This window comes from Mycteria americana, chromosome 5 (genome assembly GCF_035582795.1).
Source record: "Mycteria americana isolate JAX WOST 10 ecotype Jacksonville Zoo and Gardens chromosome 5, USCA_MyAme_1.0, whole genome shotgun sequence".
Taxonomy (NCBI): domain Eukaryota; kingdom Metazoa; phylum Chordata; class Aves; order Ciconiiformes; family Ciconiidae; genus Mycteria; species Mycteria americana.
The window spans coordinates 51,909,841-51,928,285 of NC_134369.1; positions in this window are offsets into that span (position 1 = coordinate 51,909,841).

The following is an 18,445-nucleotide window of genomic DNA, read 5'->3' on the forward strand; positions in this document are numbered from 1 at the left end:
ATTGTCATTTCTGTCTTCCCTGGTATAAATGGACAGACTCTTCTTTTGGCTGCAGATGTCTCTTCCAGTTTGAAATGCAGCTAGCCCTCTGCCCTGGTAAAGAACCAATTGATCGACTAAAAATACTGCATTCTGATGTGAAAATGTTCCCCGCTGAGCAGATTTCATAGTAGACTATCAAGATAATAGAGAGAAAAGGACAAACTGTTCTTTAAGACAACAAAATAATTTCAGTTCATGCTTTAATTTCAAGTAATTTCATAACCATATGAAGTGTTGTTATTTCTCAAATTCCTTTCATCTAGTTCACTGATTACATTTTGTCTGGCATGAAGAGTATCACACATTAAATTCTCTACTCTTCAATTGATACAACACATCTTGCCTCTCTCTTTTTTTCTCCTCTCTCTGCTGAGATTGGTTCACACAATCATAACAAAAAAGTAATCAACACACACTTGAGAGAGTGAAAGCATGTCAAGGAAGGTAAATTGAAGCACTAAATCAGGAGACAACAGTGGATGAAAAGGGAACTTAAGACCTTCTATAAAATGCTGGAAGATGTGGGGAAGTAAACGTTTATGGAATTAACCTGTCATGCTATGGGTGATCCCGGGCTCTACAGCTTTTCACACTTTGGTGTGTGTCTACCTCATAATTAGGGTGGGGAAGAAGAAAGATTGCTCTTTATGAACAATTAAAATAAAAACAATTATTAAACTGTGCATATTTTTCTTCTCATTATGCATTAAATGAGCAAACACTGGTTTATCTCCTGCTCACCTTTTTTCTCTCTCTTCTCCTGTTAAAAGGCATTAAAAATCTTTTATACTACATGGAGAGATGGGAATCTTAATTATAGCGCTTCTAAAGTGCTTTGAGATCCTGAAGTGAAAGATGTTATTGTACCATGGCAAAAAAAAAGAGATTTCTTTTTTTTTCTCCCTCTTTTGCTCACTGCTTTACAAAGCCTCTTTTGTATTCATGACTTCATTTCAGCACCTGCCTGAAAGGGGGTTGGGCTTCCTATCATGCTAGCCCATAAAGTAGAATATAATCTGGTGCAAGAGATTAGCACTAGAGATAGCTTTGTAACATAGAGTCAGAATAAGAGCTCTATTCTTTGATCTTAAATAATTTCACACTGTACGTAAGCTTCTCAATATGAACTTCTGGAGCTTCTGGAACCCAAATAATCTGAAACTTTTCTGGTGGGCTGCTAAAGATATCAGATACTCACTCTGATTGAAACGTTGGCTCTATGTGATTGGAGCTGATAGGCTCCAGCATCAGTCCTAGACTGGAAAACTATGAGAGATAAAGCCAAGTCTTTGGATCTTAATGTGATTCTTCACCTCCGAAATGAGTATTCAAAGATTTGGATGTGAATGAGTGCAAGGGAGGCCAGTGTCATCAGCTAAGCAGAAAGTTTAGCTTCTCTTCACAAAAACACAAGTACTTGGCTTTGTTGCTCTATTGGTTTTTAAAAGAATTTTTGCTGTTGAGAAAGCTGATGGTTCAGAACTCAGATACACATTGACTGAATTATTGAATTATTTTTTCACTTAAAAGGGGTATAGTTGAACCCCAAGTTTATACTGTTACTTCTGTCTCCTGCAAAAACAGGTAGGTCATTTTTATAAAATACATCAGATCTGTGTATCCAAACATCCCTACATCATATACATATATAGTCATTTGAATGTTTATAGAAGAGTCCTTCCTTTCCTCTTCAAAATGTTGTTTCACTAGCTACTCAGGATACGAGAGATGCAGAGTTCTTGAGATAAGTTTCCATTCATAGGTGGGTGATATCTTCCATGTTGGACAACATATCAGTTACCATGGATAGTTACAGAAAATTGCACGAGCCTTTCCAGCTGAAAGAAAACTGTGCAGTGTTAAAACACTTCGGTCTTTCCATCCCATCCACAGAGTAAGGGGCTTGTAACACGTTTATACCAGGGCATTGCAACACCTTCCTTCAGAATAGACAGGGAGAGAATAAAATAACTGTCATACGGTCTTACATCAGTTCATCACCAGTGGAAAATGTGCACTCATCATTTGCAATTTGTAATCATTTGCAGTAAGCCCAGCTGCCTCCAAGCTTGAGCTGTATGCAGTCAGCTCCTGCAATGTTTCTCTTTCTTTACATGGCTCCCTTCTATCTTACTAAATCATCATCGACTTGTGGACAGTCCCTCAGCACATGAGAGGGTGACAGCAGCAGCCACTCAGTCCAGCTATGATTAGAGCTGTTTCTTCGGTACTTCACCCTTAGTCATTCTTGTAGGTTTCAACAGCCTGTAAGTCAATCACACAGGTGAACCCTGCAGCTGGCCAGAGTATGAGTAATAGGTTGGGACGTGTCTAAACACAGAAATGATCACAGAAAGCATATCAATCTATATGAAGGAGCCCAGCAAAGCAGGACAGCTTGGTTCATACATATGTGTTTGCATACACACAGACATAGCCAGCAGCACAGTCCTGTATGCTGAACATCTAAACCAAGGATGAATGTTCGGTTACAGAAAATAGTCAGAGCAAGAATGAGTTTTCTTGCTCTTCTTCTACACTTTTATTTTATTTTCTTCTCCATTCCCCAAAGAAAAGGTGCACTTTATCATAATCCTAGTCTGACTTAAGGCTTGTTGAGAAAAAAAGAACCACTGTGCTGTGCAGTCCTGGGGACCCTACTCCAGACTCCTTGCAATGTAAGATCAGGGCAAGACACAGTCAGTGAGGCATCCTTAAGACAGGGAATAGTATTCATCTGCACAGGACATAAGTAGCACATGGTGATTACAGTGGGCACATGCAATGTGTGACTTGACTTGACCAGAGCTTACCAAACCTATAGGAAGATTTGTGGACAATAGTAGAGTTCCCCCAAAAATATCCTAACTGTAAACCCTGTGAAAGAAGGTTTAAATCACCATATAGATAAGAAGTTACATTCTTTCATGGGCTGGTCTAAAAGCTCTTGAGACTCATTCTTTAACATTCTATTACAACCTTCGAGCCCTTTTCACATGTGATATTTTAATGGACAATGTTAGTCCTTTTATTTTTTAAGAAATATAGAATAAAGGTCTTATGTGAGCAGATTTGTATCCTAACAAAAACAATCAAAACTGGGTTTGTTCATACCAAGAAATTAATTTGGCCCCGCTGTTTCCCAGCATCCTTTTTTGTTTTCCCCTTTCAGATGGAAGTTGTGTTTCTGATCTCCATAAGCAGAACCAGGACAGATCCTATGTCTGTTCTTAAGCAAACCATTCCAGTGAGCAGCCCTGGGCTGCTTCTGAGCCCTGGGTCTTGTGCCTCAAGGCCCTGATGGACAGACTGGCAGTCTGAAAACAAGTTGCCTATACAACTTATATGTACAATTGGCATGTAATGTAACAGCCCTTTCGGGATATTACTAGAAGATGTTGCCTGGAAGAAGATGAGTCCAGTACAGCAGACTCCCTGCAACAATACCACAGAAAGTTAGCATTTGATATCAGAACATATGTTTTTCCCCTGGGCATCCTTTGTGAATCATATTATACTAATCCTAGCTGCACTCCTAAGGAATAACAATGCAGGATCATTCTCAAGAATTATATTTAAAAGACAAGATATAAAGCAGTGGTGTCCAAATGTATTTAACATACATATTGTATTTCTGTATTTCTATTTTAAAATGATGTGTATGTTTTATGTCTAGCTGCCTGTGAGCCATCCCACCATCACTTCTTCCTCTGTACTTTGAAAGAAAAGAGAATAAATATTAGCTCATTAAATAATGCAAAGCTGATTAGGACGTACAACTGGGGGAACAGTGAGCCACATTCTAAGAAATGATCCTTATGAATCTAGAGTTACTGCGAAGTGATTTGAAAAGAGTGGGATTTATTTATTTTGCAAGCAGAGAAGTCTTTGATGTCTAGTTTACAAAATAGGCATCCTATTAGCTGGGAACCTGTTCTAATTTACTGTTGTCAAAATCCTAGACAACAGTTTGATCTGCTTTAAATGAGATACAGATGGTTGCAGAATTGAGTTTGAATTTAGTAAATATTAGCTGCTGTTTTTCCATTTCATTCTCTGATACACTTGTTTTGCTTCAGTTACTACCCAACAGTCCTTGATCTGTCTGCTGTGAGTTTTGTCAGTGTGCAGAAACTCATGGCAAAACAGTAACTGACATGTAAAATTGGAGGTTATTTTATTTTATTGTATTTTAACCTAAAAGCTTATTTAGAAATAACTGATTTTAAAATTAACTGCTTATTGTGGTTTTCTGACTGAATATTTTTAGACATCATCTGGTGAGGAAGACATTCTCTCAGGTTTAATAATAACACATTGTGTTTATACCTATTTGCTTGTGAAACATTTCAAAGCAGTTCAGAAATAATTTTTCTCAACAGCAAAGGTCTTTAGCAAGTAAGAACTGGAGTGGTAGAAAAAATACCTTGTAACAATAGTGGAAAATTAAGGGATGTATAATCTCTCAAGCTGAAATTTGATTAGGACATAAAGACAACCCACAGACCTTTACACACACAAACAGAAAAAAAGAGTATCTTTAATTTCAGTGCAAACTTATGATATAAGTAAGTCTTCAGCATTACTGGAAAAAGCATGTTGAAATATGTTGATGCTCTTAAAAATAGACCAAATGTTTTCCAAAACTGAAAACAATTTTCCTTTGAAACTGATACACATCTTGGTGTGTTTGTATCTTCTGAAAAGTCACTAGTATTCAAATTCATTTAAATAATACATATTGCATACCTTAGAACAGAACTGCTAGACCAAAGAGTGAGTTTGTTTCCATGTAGTACAGAGACAGATGTGCACAGTTGGCCAAATGCAAAGTGTAAGTGTGCTTCCTTTTATAATTTTTGAATACTTGCAAGGCAGTCATAAATTAAATATATATAACAATAATAATCTACAGAAATTATAGGAAACCTTGTTTCAAATAAATAAATTTAGGCAAATCATAATCTATCCATATTTATTTCAGGAAAAAAATTAATGTCACAGAGGTGAAAACGTAATTTATCAGAACTTATTTGCACAGTTCCTTCTAGAGCATTTGTATAGTCTTGACTTACACAGAATTATCACTGTGTAAGTGATACCAAATATCACTTCCTTTTGACAACACAATATTAGACCTGTCTTGTTCCTTCTCTATTGACTGTTGGTTTTCTCGCAGAGAATTATCACTTACTCTACCCTAAAACATCAAACATGGATATGTTCAACTGGATGATTTTTATTTCAGTTTAAGGAAAATTATAAATACTCTATAACAATAGCAAACAGTAAGTCTTCATGGGCAAAAGAAAATAGCCAGCCAATCTCTCAGTAGCATTTGATATGTGACATGAATTCCAACATGACAGGTGGAGTTTTTGATAATACTACTAGCCAACCTTTCTGGCTGTGGAGAAGATAAATGATTCTTTTTTCAGGTTTGGATGCAGTTACAGGAACCATCCTAACACCACAGAGAAACCATGAGTAGCTATGAGGCTCTGAAGTCTAATGAGGATAGTCCAGAATGACATTCTTTTCAACGTATAGCCATAGCAAGAACTACCACAAACCCAAAGTGGCTTCCCTGTACCATGGAAAGTGGCATTTCCCTTCCATGAAGTAAATAAGACCAAAAGTTTCACTCAGAAGTACATCTGACAGTGTTTTATTCTGAAGACCAGAAGATGTGATCTGGTTTAATATCTCATATGGCACTTACATCTCACCGATTCTGGCCAGGAATGTCTGAATGTGTCTAGCAGCCTCGAGTAGATATCTTTTTAGTTCTGGCAGGCTGGGTCAGCACAAAGAGCCTGGACACTATTAAAGCACATAGTACCAGCACGTTAATCATGCCAAACTCCACACTGGTTCGGCAGTCTCCACATTAGGGACTAGATTTTTTTCATTGCAACATTAATTTTGTTTCTGGTTGAAACCTGTGTCTCCAGAGAACCTTCCTCACCTTTAAGCTTTAAATAACCCCAGTGTTTAAATCGCTCTTCCCTCCTCCATTCTGGGGTTGGGAAGGAAGTCCAGAAGATGTGAGAGTGTCTGGTGCTTTCACAGTAACAACATTATGTTAAAAAGTATATAGAAAGGGCAGGAACGGGAACAGCATGTTTGCATCTTCTTTATTACTATAAGCATGTGATTAAATGAGGACTTAAAAGAGCCGGAGGTTCACTAGACTTTTGTTAGATTGCTGATGGTATGGTTTGATGCTTCTGCCTCATCCTAGCCTGACATGACCTGAAATGCAGTCTGAGATGTGCGCTCAGAAGCTTAAGTGTTCGCAGTTTAGTTATCCACAATGTAGGACCTAGCAGTCCCAGGTAATAGATCAAAATGGGAAGAGATCTATAACTAAGAACAGGTGGCTCATAGTTCTGTGCCCAGTCCTGACTGGGCTTACTTGGTATAGAGCCAGTGATGGCAATGATTGTTTCTGATCTACAGTGCAGCACACACATGCAAAATTAAGCTCTATTGATTTAGTTTGTTGGAGTTTGGTTAGTTGGGAAATACTTTATACACATTGGGAAATATTTTATACCCAAGTATGGGAAAGAATTACTTTATTTGGCCCCACTGTAGGAAAGCTGAAGTTAAATTTGAACGCAGAGCGATTAGTGCTCTCAGTTAGAGACAGATTCTTGTGCACAGTCCACCATACAGGTCTGAAGGAGTTTTGTTTAGTGAGTGTTAGAAATGTGTGGGCTCTTGGCTTTGTGCTGACAGTCGTGTATGGCAAAACCCAAGGGGACTACTCAAAGCTTGCAAGGGGACTTCATAAACAAGAGTCCTGTACAGGGGCTTCCATCTCAGGATTTTGCAGTGTCACATTTACATATTTGCAGGTGCAATGACTGAGTTGATTCTCCAAGAAAATCTGCCCTAAAGCAAACAAATTATGTGCAAACTGATCTATAAATGGTCTTAATTTTCTTGTTGTTCTTACAACGATGATATTTCTAAATAAAAACATATTTAAATATAATGATTCTTGAGATTATTTCAGTTGGTTTTGCCTTTAACTGATCCTTATTCTGCAATAATATAGATGCACTCTCACCATTGTGTGACCATAGTCAGTCACATTCAGAAACTGAATAGTCAAATACGAAGGCAATTAATGTGAGCATAAAATTTAAAGGCAAGTCTGAAGCCCTTTTAGAAATTTTCACATGGATCAGTCTCTCTTTAGGAAGGAAACAAAACCTACCCATTAATGGATGAAGTAATTCCAGTGGCATTTCACTGCACCCAACTGTAAGAAAGGCTTGCTTGTTATTTAGCAAATGCTTTCTTTTATTTTCAGCTCCCAGCAGTGTATCCCTTTAGGCTTTCATTAGGCTGTCTAAGAGGGACTGAAATGCTGAAACAATGTGCCTGAAAATTACAAACTATCAGAGAACTTCTCCAGTTCAATTTTCTGCTGTATTCAGTGCAACTGGAATGCAGCAGTGACTGTATTCTAATGTACTCTTCTCCCTCAAAAGTGGATTGGAACAGAAATTAAATCAATGGCAGCAACTGGAGTTCAGCTCTGGTTTCTATCCGTTTGAACTTTGTCATAAAAATCCCAGTACAACCAGCCCTGTAACCTAAGAAATAAAAGCTACAAAAGACACAAGGAAGAATCTGTGGAAATATATTTTTAAATTGGCCTGGAGAAACCCAACTTTGTGGCTGTACCTAACCGTTGGAAGAAACTCTTAAAAATAGTAAAGAAGTCAAATTTAAGCATTTGAATGATAAAACATGCAATCAGTGCAGCTATAAGTAGCTGTATTATGTGGATGGAAAAGGATGTATAATAAATGGAGCTAAAGGCTAGCATGAACCCACTCTTTAAATAAATATATAGAAGGATCAGTGGCAACTTTGCTTTATGAAGGCAATGGTTAGGCTGGAATACACAATCCTACACTCAGTATGGACAGTATTTTGGCTGTGTTCAGGCATGAAAATCAGGTAGTAGAGCTGCAAGTACAAGGTTGATATTCCATTCCTTTTAACAATATTTTATTTTGCCTATGATTTCCTTCTCCAAGTCCTCGTAGAAACCCAATGGTGGTTACTGTATGTACTTACAGAAGGATTGAGCATATGGTTGGTTTGCTTGCTTATATTCACATCGGACACAGAAACATTGAACAAACCAACAAATCCAAAGGAGAATTGTATGTGCATCTGGGAGGATGATTTAGTCAGTAATTCAATGACTATCTTCAGGGCAATCCCATTGCTGTTTAGACTCTGTTGACTATACTGACTAGGTATCCATTGACAATAATGTGACCCAAAATACCTACAGCATGTGGAAAAACTTGCATCCAGACACATAAATTTATATGGTTTTGTCTCAGACTGCATCCTACCACAGAAGACTAAACCACAGCAGATGCAAACTGAGACTATTCAGTTCAGTTTGTGGAAGTACCGAAGCAGACTAACCCTTCTATTGACGTGGCAGGAGGAAGACAACTTTATCTGACAAACCCATCCTGACAGGTCAATCCTCAGTTGTTTTATCAGATCCCTACAGTATACTAAGGTCAATGAGTGAAAGGCCTTCAGCCATCTCCCATGGGGTGATGGCGTAATTGATTTTACAGATAGATTTCAAGACCAGGACAAAAAAGTGCCTTGAGTAGATATTTCACATAGAGGAGCCTAATATAGAGTTTATGAATTAAAGCTATACCTAAGGGTTCTGACCTATCATTTCTCTTGACTGCCTCTTTAAGTGTAATGCCAGTCTTTGTAACCACTGATTTTAATCATTGTTGGATTTTATAAAAGAGGTAATATCCTTTCTGTAAACTTTTGAACAGGACTGCATATAACATGAATTTAATTTATTACAGTTACTTCTATGCAAAATAAGAATGTTGGTCATGGTTAAACTGTGAGCCAAAGCATAACCTAGATGCCATCCATCAAAGAAAATACAGTAATACCTGGCATGACCTTTTCCATCATTGTTTAGCAGGGGAAAGACCAGGATGGATTTCAAGAGTTGAATGAACCTGGAACTAATCTATTGCATACCAAATCAAAATTTGACACTGCTATCTAACAACTGAGCAAATGCCACCTCAGAGAAACTGTATTGAAGATATCCGATACAAATTTGGCCCTGCGAATCTAATTGACTTGTTTAGGAAGCTGGTCTAACTGGAATTCTGGAATTTGCAAATCCTGCTGATGTTAAATGTTGTTATCAATAATCCTGTTGCTTTAATCAACAACACTGCTAACGCATAGGGGATAACATGGTCTCAGATTCATCAGGAGACAGACTAAACAGGAAATATTTGGATGACTTTAAAAGGTCTTTGGGAGAAAATATATATACCTCTTATAAACCCTTTGTCTTGCTCTGAAACACCCTAATGTAAAGGTGCAGGATCCTTTGGTGCTTAATGAGCAAAAATATCCATCTTGGGAGGGAATAAAGCCCTCAGTTAGGAATGGTGTCTGTAGCTTATTACGATTCGAAGTGCAAATCTCCTCACCTCTCTTAGTCACACAGAGAATGACATTTTGGCTGGTTCTTTTTAGCTGAGCTTTTGTTGACTCTTGGCAGAGGAAACATAAAGGAAACAAAGATGTTCTCTTAGCTCTCAAAGAACTCTGACTTCTCCTGAGGCTCAAGCCTGTAAGCAAACTTTACCGTACACTGAGTTCAACGGATGTGCTTTAAGCATTTCCCCCTCTATTTTATAAAATGTGTTAATCTGATGTTTCTGAAGTAAGTAATTGAGGACGTTAGTGAGCAACTGGCTCTGCTCAAATTTACCTCACTTTCCCGTTACAGTACAGTCTGCTTTTCCTGTGTTTGAGACCCCACACATATCTGTCAGTGCTGGATGTAATACCTCTGGCTGTTCCACTTATCCCTCCAGAGCTCTGCCAGCATAGCAAGTCTGCAGCAACAGCTCCAGCAAATCCCTCTCCCTCCAGGCTCTCCATCTGAATTCCCAGCCATGTCTCCTGCAAAGAATTGGTTATCTCCTGTTTTGTCTGAAGATGGTGAGATGTAGGTAACTGTCTGTTGGAGGGTAGAATGAGAAGTCATGTTTACCTATCAGGTAAGGAGAGAGAAACCCAGTATAGTGGGTCCAGTAACCACTGAAGTCCCATAATTTTTCTTTAAAGAAAAGAGAACTAGGACTTCCTATATGCTACAGTTAAACTGAAGTTTAACTTCTGTATACTACGATCTTTAACATTCCTGTGTTTTGTACAAGGAATCAGTAACTGTTTATTTTTCAAATAGATGTAATTTATGGACTTGAAGTTAGAAACATATGCACGCTCACACATATGTCTCCCCATTTTCCTGGAAATTTTGCTTCTTGTTCTATTATGTTGTTTTCCTAAAATTAAAATATTCCAAGAGAAAAAAAGTAATATAAGATTACTAAATTTTCTTCTGGAAGGAGAAGCAAAAGTTCTGTAATGTAAATATTAAGTGTTATTTCATTGGGTTTCCACACAGGACTTGATAAAACACACAACTTTCCTGCCAGGTACCAATATGGCTGCAATGAAACTCTCTTAAGATCTGTTTTTCGGAAAACTAAACAAAATCTATGGTTCAAGCCTCCACCTTGGTCTGTATTCTTACTTCTCACTCTGGTGTTTAAAATACAACCTCTTTAGTTATTCTGCAGGTGTTTTTTCCGCACAAATAGCCATTAAGAATCTCTTGGCTGTATAGATCCCTGTTACTCAGGAGAAGATAAAGAAAGGAGGAAAGAGGGGGACCCAATCAAAAGAAGTGGGATAACTATCTGTATATTTGCATATAGTAAATAAAGCAAAATGGAATCAGAGCTTGAGGGTGTTGGTTATCTCTGGAGACCAATCGCAAAGTATCCGGCTTGCTCAGGTATTAAGTGTTAGTCACAAAAAATTGTGCTCTAATGGTGAGGGAAATTGGACCATGTCTGCTCCAGTTTGGATAAATCTAAAACACCAGACATGGTTTTAATGTGAAGTTGTCTTTTCTACGGCTGAGAGAGACATCAGTTTGGCTACCACCGGGCTACCTGGATCTATCTGTGAAATTAGGTTTGTGGTTGTCTGGACTAGTGTCCAGTCAGACCTATTATACTGGGAGCGACTTTGCAGCTAAAACTGGAAACGTCTCTCTGTTGATGTGAGCAATTCAGTTGAGTTCAATATGAATTCCTCTCTCTTGGGCTCAGCCTGTGCCAAGTTCTGGTTCTTCAGGGAGAAAGCCAGAGCAAAACATGCCATTAGCCAATACCCCTGCTCCTGAGGACAGAGTTGTTGCTTTTACGCACAGAGCTTTTCAACCTGTCTCATGGAATTTAGTCAAACAAGAATTCACATCTGGTGAGAGAGATACCTTTACTCCACAGCATACGTTTCAAGGCTTTCCTGCTTGTATTATCAGTAACCATCTATCGTTCACACACGCAGGACATGTACAAGTTCCTACTGAAGAGGATTGCAGGGTGTGGCATTACAGGCGTGGTAATTCTCACAAACAAGAATAGATAGAGCTGGCCTCTCTCCCCTGAAGGCAGAGGAGAACTTCATTCCCTTTAAGTCTTCTAAAGAGTAGGGCATTCATAGACCTAGTTAAATTTTGTCTTTTCTGTTACTAATTCCTGTTGAAATAAGCTTCTTACCGGGGGAACTGCCATTGGAATATCAAGGCCCTTTTCTAGGTCCATCTGTGAATTTGTTGAAATTCATTCAAGGAAAAATGAAATTTCACAAAAATTCTTAAAATTCTAGATTTTAGCCCAAGTTTAAAAAAAAAAAAGCATTTCATTTGAATCAAAATGTCTCAGAAAATTAAGCAAGCACTACATTTTTTTTTAATTTCTAAATTAAAATGGCAGTACTAGTCATTGAAAGAAAGCTAGGAGGGAAACGAACGTGGGGTTTGTTTTATCCTGACATCACATGATGTCAGCACTAAAATTTCTTTTTGCAAACATGGTACAGAGTTCAAAAAATCTATTAACCAAACATTTGTTATTTTATAAGCATTACAAGAAATGAAGTTTAACAATGAATGAATAATTTGCCCTGTTGGGTGAATGAGTATATAATTAGTCAGGGCTGGAAAATGTTTGCAAGAGCTCAAAAGAACTATTACTATTCCATATGTCTCTGACTTGGTTTTCTTACCTTTTCTTACCTGTTGATGATTTTAACCTCAGTTCAGTGGATGCTACAATTAGGATGGTCAATAAAATGGTAGCTCAAAGGAATGCTCAGCTTATTTTAAGAGCAGAGACCTTGGTATGTTTTTAGATAGTCTGAAATATGAATTGTTAGTTGAGTTAATCTGGTGAGTGGTTCAGTAGTATTTAAGCATAGTTATTTACCTGCTAGTATATTTGAAGCTCGAGGTTGTGAAGGTACTTACCTCCTGAGCTTTCTACATAACACTCCTGCTCTCTTGAGTGATAGATAGCAAGCAGGGAAATCCACTGGGATAATTCACACTGGAAAAACAAGATTTGAGGTAAAAGCAGAACAACTGATGTTAGGCTGCTTTTACATGTCCATGGATTGTTGGAGCATAATCTGTGCCTAAGTACCATTTTCTGTCTCTTCTCAGTTGGCAAAATCACATGCATTTCCCTTAAAGGCTATCAATAGTTTATGTTTGTTTCTGAGAGTTAAATGCCCCTATTTGGTCTGCTATGCATCTCTCTTTTTTCTTATTCGATATAAAAAAATCCGCACAAGCATGCTTTGCATGGACAATTGCACAGTTTTCTGAAAAGAATGAACGTATAATCATCCCACTTAACATCGTGTTAATGGCAATGAAAGTGCTGGAGTCAGCATACACCAGAAATAAATACAGAAAAGTCTGTGTTCAAAGCCAAAAACATGTTTGGGGACCATTTGACATTTCAGCAACAGGATGTAAGGCTCCTTAAGAGCCAGTTATATCCTAAACATCTAATAAGTAGAATAACAGAAGATAAGCAGTTTACTCTGAATACACTTCGAGATGGTGGAAAATAAAACTTTATATGGAATCCTGGATTCAGCTGTACTGTTACCTCCGAAGCCATTTAGCAATGTTCTTTACACCCTATAATTAATGATTAATGTATATGTTGCAGAATTAAGACATATTTAAAGTAAAAAGAGATACTTATGTGTTTTGGCTTTTTTTTTTTTTCCCCTTCAATTTTCTCAGTTGTGAGTGTGCACTGAAGTCACATATTCAATCTTTCTTCTTCTTGTGTCAAGTAAAAAACTAAAATATCTATTATTTAAAACATTGCATTGTCTAGTACATTTGTCTGGTGTAGAAAATCCACTGGCAGCTAGTAGTTGGTGCTCTAGGTGCCTATGTCTCATAGGTGAAGTCAGTAGGATTTGTGGGCTATTCTGAAAATTGGTTTGCAAGAGACCTAAATCCTAAAGCAGAGTCCTTAACCAGTTTTCTTCTTCCTTTGGATTAGTATTGCAGACATCACTGTACAGTTTTAGCAATCCCAAAACTTAGATACTTCCAGGATTGTATTTACTCCCAAATTGCATCATCATGTATAAGCTGATGACACAGTACTGGTCACGTTAATGCAGTTAATGAGTCTGTAATGATAGAGACATCATAAATGATATTGATGCTTCATGCAATGAAGTAATGTAATGAAAACTTTCAAATTTCTGCTTTCTAGAGTGGAAGCCAGGATAATTAATGAAGCTTAGTTTGGGGGTCACATCTTCTTAATCAATAACATTAGCTGGATTCAATTTTTCATCCTGCTCACTTGCCCAGCCCTTATGCAAATTAAATTGATAGAGAAAAATTGTGGTGATTAAACAAAATTCTCTCTGCGTGTGAAATATGTAATGAATGGGCACCCTGGTGACAGTTGTAACCATTGCTTTAAGTCTCCATTAAATACAATTTGAGAGATGGATTAAATAATGAGCATTGTTAATGGCTGATGTAGAAATCGTGCTGCACATAACTAATTTTAGATAGCTCAAATTGGGAATCAGAAGAATGAAAATAAGAATGAACTACATTGGAAATATTTGAGTGTATGATCCCTCCCAGTGCAAAAAAGATAGATTTCCAGCTGATGATTTTCAGGATAACTACACAAAGAACTCCCTGATCAATGTGTTTTTAATGCATTTGTTCCTATGCCATATGAGTCTATGGTGAAGGTGAAAAAAATGTAATTATCTCAGGAATCTACAGCGGATCTACCATTTGATGTATACAGGTTTTGTTCCTTAAGAAAAAGAAAGATCTTTTTATTTAGTTTTCTTCTTCCTCCTTTTCTCTTCCCTTTTCAAAGAAAGTTTTCTCTGATTCATTGCAACCATAAACATGAAGAGAGAGGTGTTCTCAGATACTCCTATTCCTTGCTTTTCATTGGGCTGACATCAGTTTTGTGTTTCATCTCCAGCAATATCCAACTAGAATATTACACAAGGTGGAACTAGGTGCAGGTATGCTAGTGGCAGAAGAGGTGGGAGGTGTTCAGTGTTTCCTTGGTCATACGACACGAACTGTGTACTCCATCATGTTTCATTTTGAACCTTTGCAATCCTCCTCTTTCCCTCATAAAACTGCCCCAAGGGATAGATGTCCTCCAGATGCATTCAAACATATGGGCAGCATGTGAAAGACTTGTCTGATTATAGCAGTTCCTTCTTATCTATTGCACATTTATATATTTTAGCATTTTAAAAGTTTGTTCTGATCTCTTGAAAAAAATTCCAGAGCGCTGTGACCCTTGGTTTAAAATCTTTACAAAATAGGATCTTCACTCTGGATTTTATCACATCTTCAGTAACCACAAATATGGGGAGGGACAAACCAAGAAGAAAAGGGAAATTGGTTCAGGTGAAGTAGAAGGTTCATTTGAACTTAATCCTCTCTCCATGTGAGGAACAGAGACAGCATTTAGAAGATGGAGAAAGCCTAAGAGAGAATGGTATAAAGGTGTTGGAGGGAAAATCAGGAGTGTCTGTGAAGGTAGAAAAGGAAGAGATTTAGCAGGGAGACTGATCAGATTTATCAAGAAGGAGGAGCATATGTCAGACAGTGAATTAAATATAAAAATTAAAAAATTGTAAATGAGGTAATGCATACTCTACATAATGCTGGTTAGGATACTGCACCATTTGCGTCATCGTGCCCCCAAAGTCACCAACACAGAGGGCATGCCTGATTTTTCTAAAGTACTAAAATGTTCCCAGGTCCAGTGGAGCTTAAGACTTTATTACAAACATTTTGAACAGCTCTGATTACAGATAATTGAGGCTGGTTTTTTGATTACAGATAATCAAAGTAATCGTGTTAGAATGACAATTCTCAGAACTGGCTTTGCCTGACCTGGTTTTCTGTGCTGCTTTTTTGTAAGCAGGAGAATGACATTTATTCTTCCATAATAAAACCTTCCATTTTAAAAATGTTACTGGCCTGACCATTTATGAATAAAAACAATCTCAGTAGAAATTATTGCAAGACTGTATATGCAACACTGAAAAGCACAATTAAAGACTTTTTCATTCGTGTGGCATAAAATTTCCTCTGATATATGGTTTTGATTGTGCTCAGTATAATGGGGCCTGATTTTAATTGAGTTCTGGGCAAAATCAAAACATGAATAAAGAATGAAAATAATAATATGACTCCTATCCTAATTTTCTTTCTGAATACTCACAGAAAGAAAGTCTCATAGAGTACGTCTTAGGTCAGACCTCTGCAACAGGCATTGTACTATCGTGGTCAAAAGCATTGCTTTCCGGTATTTACTTTCTTAAGTTTAAAATTTGGGAGACATCATTTCTGTACTTCTTAAGGACATTAAGGATAAATGGATAGACTTTTGTAAGATACATGGACAATCTGGGTTTGTGTATGTGATTTCAGGGCAGCTCTGACTGAGGTTGCTGTGAAGACTAGATTCAGAAGCTTCAGCAACCATGGAGCTGGGCTCTGCCTGGAACAAACTCATATGCTTGCAGATCTCTGTGCACAAGCCTATGCAGAACATATAACATTCTTAGCTTCCTCCCTAAGCGCTTTTTAAATCCCATATGTGTATAAAAGAGCCTGAAAGTGGTCATGCTACGATTCTCATGAAAAATAATTTCAGTAGTTCAGGTTTTATGGAAACACGCAGTAATTGTGATAAAATTCTGAGAGATGGTTGCTCTGAAATCTAAGACAAGCAGCTTGACTAGAAGAAGTTAGTAGACTTTATAATACAAGAAATTACATCTTGATGTGGCAAAAAAGATGCTGAAAATATTTTAATTAGCTCTTCAAATAATTGTGACCTCTCTTTGCTTTGTTCTAGTAAAAATATTCTGAAACTAACCTTCTCTGTTAATTTGTTTGATTTAGAGGAATTGCAGACTTCTAATGAAGAACATTATTATGTTGAAAAATTCCTTACCAGAACTTTTCATACCTCTTAGGGCACACTATTTCTCAGAAGACTACCATGTACTGTAGGGCTGTATTGGTGTACACACATTCAACTGCATGTAAATAATGATTTTAAGTTTGCAAGCCTCTTAGTATATATGCATCCAACGTTACACCCAGAATAGTGTTATAAGCAAAAATATAATACACCTTATATGTAGAGCCAATAATTTCTCATCCTAATTAAAATCCTAGTAATCTAATTAAAACACAACAAACAGGTATTACTAATCTAGTTGCAATAATAGTAGTGGTCCAAATTAATCCAGAAAAACCTCCTTAATAATAGTATTTTAAAAATGGTTATGAAAGAAATGGTTATGCCTTTTCTAATATCTCTGTGTTCCTGGAGCACAGAGTTGGTGGGGTGTCACAGTGAGTTATCGACAACCCGAGTTAACTTCAAGGGCTATCGTTCGTTATGCAGTGGCTACATATATTTGCAAAACCTAAAAAGCTAACCATCTCAGGCCAAGGCAACCTCAGGAAAATCCTAAGACCTTACACTGCCAGATGAGTACAATATATGTTTCTACCACTAGTTATTACTTGTTATTGTCTTTTGTTATTTGCCCTTGCCAGAAAATCTAAGACTTTTAAGAAGTCCTTGAAGAGGTCCATTAGGAAAGACACACATTTTGTTTGTCTGCTGTTTGCATTGTCTCAGAAAAATCAATGATTTGCTTTAGTATTGTAATTTTTTTAATTCTTTCTAATGTGATGGCATTTATGCAGAAATTGACATGCCTCTTTGAAATGTCTTCCTAGAATATGTTATCGTAAGAATTCTCCTCTAGTATGATCAGGACTAAAAGCAATAAATCCATAACATACCATAAACAACATACCATCTGTAACTAAACATACACAACAAAAGCAATAAAAGCATGACATTTTAAACCTTCATTGAAGAGCAGCAGATGCTTTTATATTGAGCTTTGATAAGAATCACACAGGAAACTAAGACCAGCAAAGAACAGAAACTGGATTCTAAATGCAGAGAATCACTTGTTAAGCTGAACTGACACACTATTAAAGTTTGAATTGAACTAGGGCAAGTACATTCCCTAGAATTCCATAAATAAATTAAAGGTGAGGAATCACTGTATAATGAAAGTAATTTCATTAACAAGTCTTACTAGAAAAATGTGACACCACCTAGAATTCATGAGTTTTTAGCTATGATTATATAATAGATGCAAGGAAAGAAAGAAGTAAAAAACCAAACACATAGTGGAAATCAAACCTCTAATAATGAACTTTACATGAGAAAGAAATGAATAAGCTAATAAGGTTCTGGAACCTGCTTCTGAGATTAATAAGAATTAAACAAAAATGGACTACATTTAATCTGATTTCTAATAATATCATTTCTAGATATAGGGACAGTGTGAGATAGATTGATCTTAAATAAATTCATCCTCCTAATTTCATGCAATACAGCCTTTGTGCTTTATATCAGATAATTTAACCTAGGTTTAAATTCTTCTATTTCTACATGCATATGTATGTGTCCATGTGAAGTGGATGTTGACTCTCTCAGGAACTGTTGTGAGCAGGTGAATAAAGTTTCCATTCAGTTTGAATGGAAACTAAAAGTAGCATTCTACTGTCTGTCAGTGTTGGAGTATAGGATAGTTCGTTACCCTTGTTTATACTATCTGTTTATAATCTCAGACCTTTAGAAGAAAGCAGTGCATAAACACATCTGAATAGCATCCCATGTGGAGTTAAACATTACATTCTACTTAGAATGTGTATCTGTCAGTAATGGCACACATCTAACTGAGGAAAAGGAATAGACTACATAACACCTTGAACTTCTTTCTGGATGTGCTTTGCTATAAAATGAATGCAAATTGAGGTTTGACTAAAATATGAGAAGAATTGTTGTTTTTGTATGGCCACTAATAGATTTGATTTAGT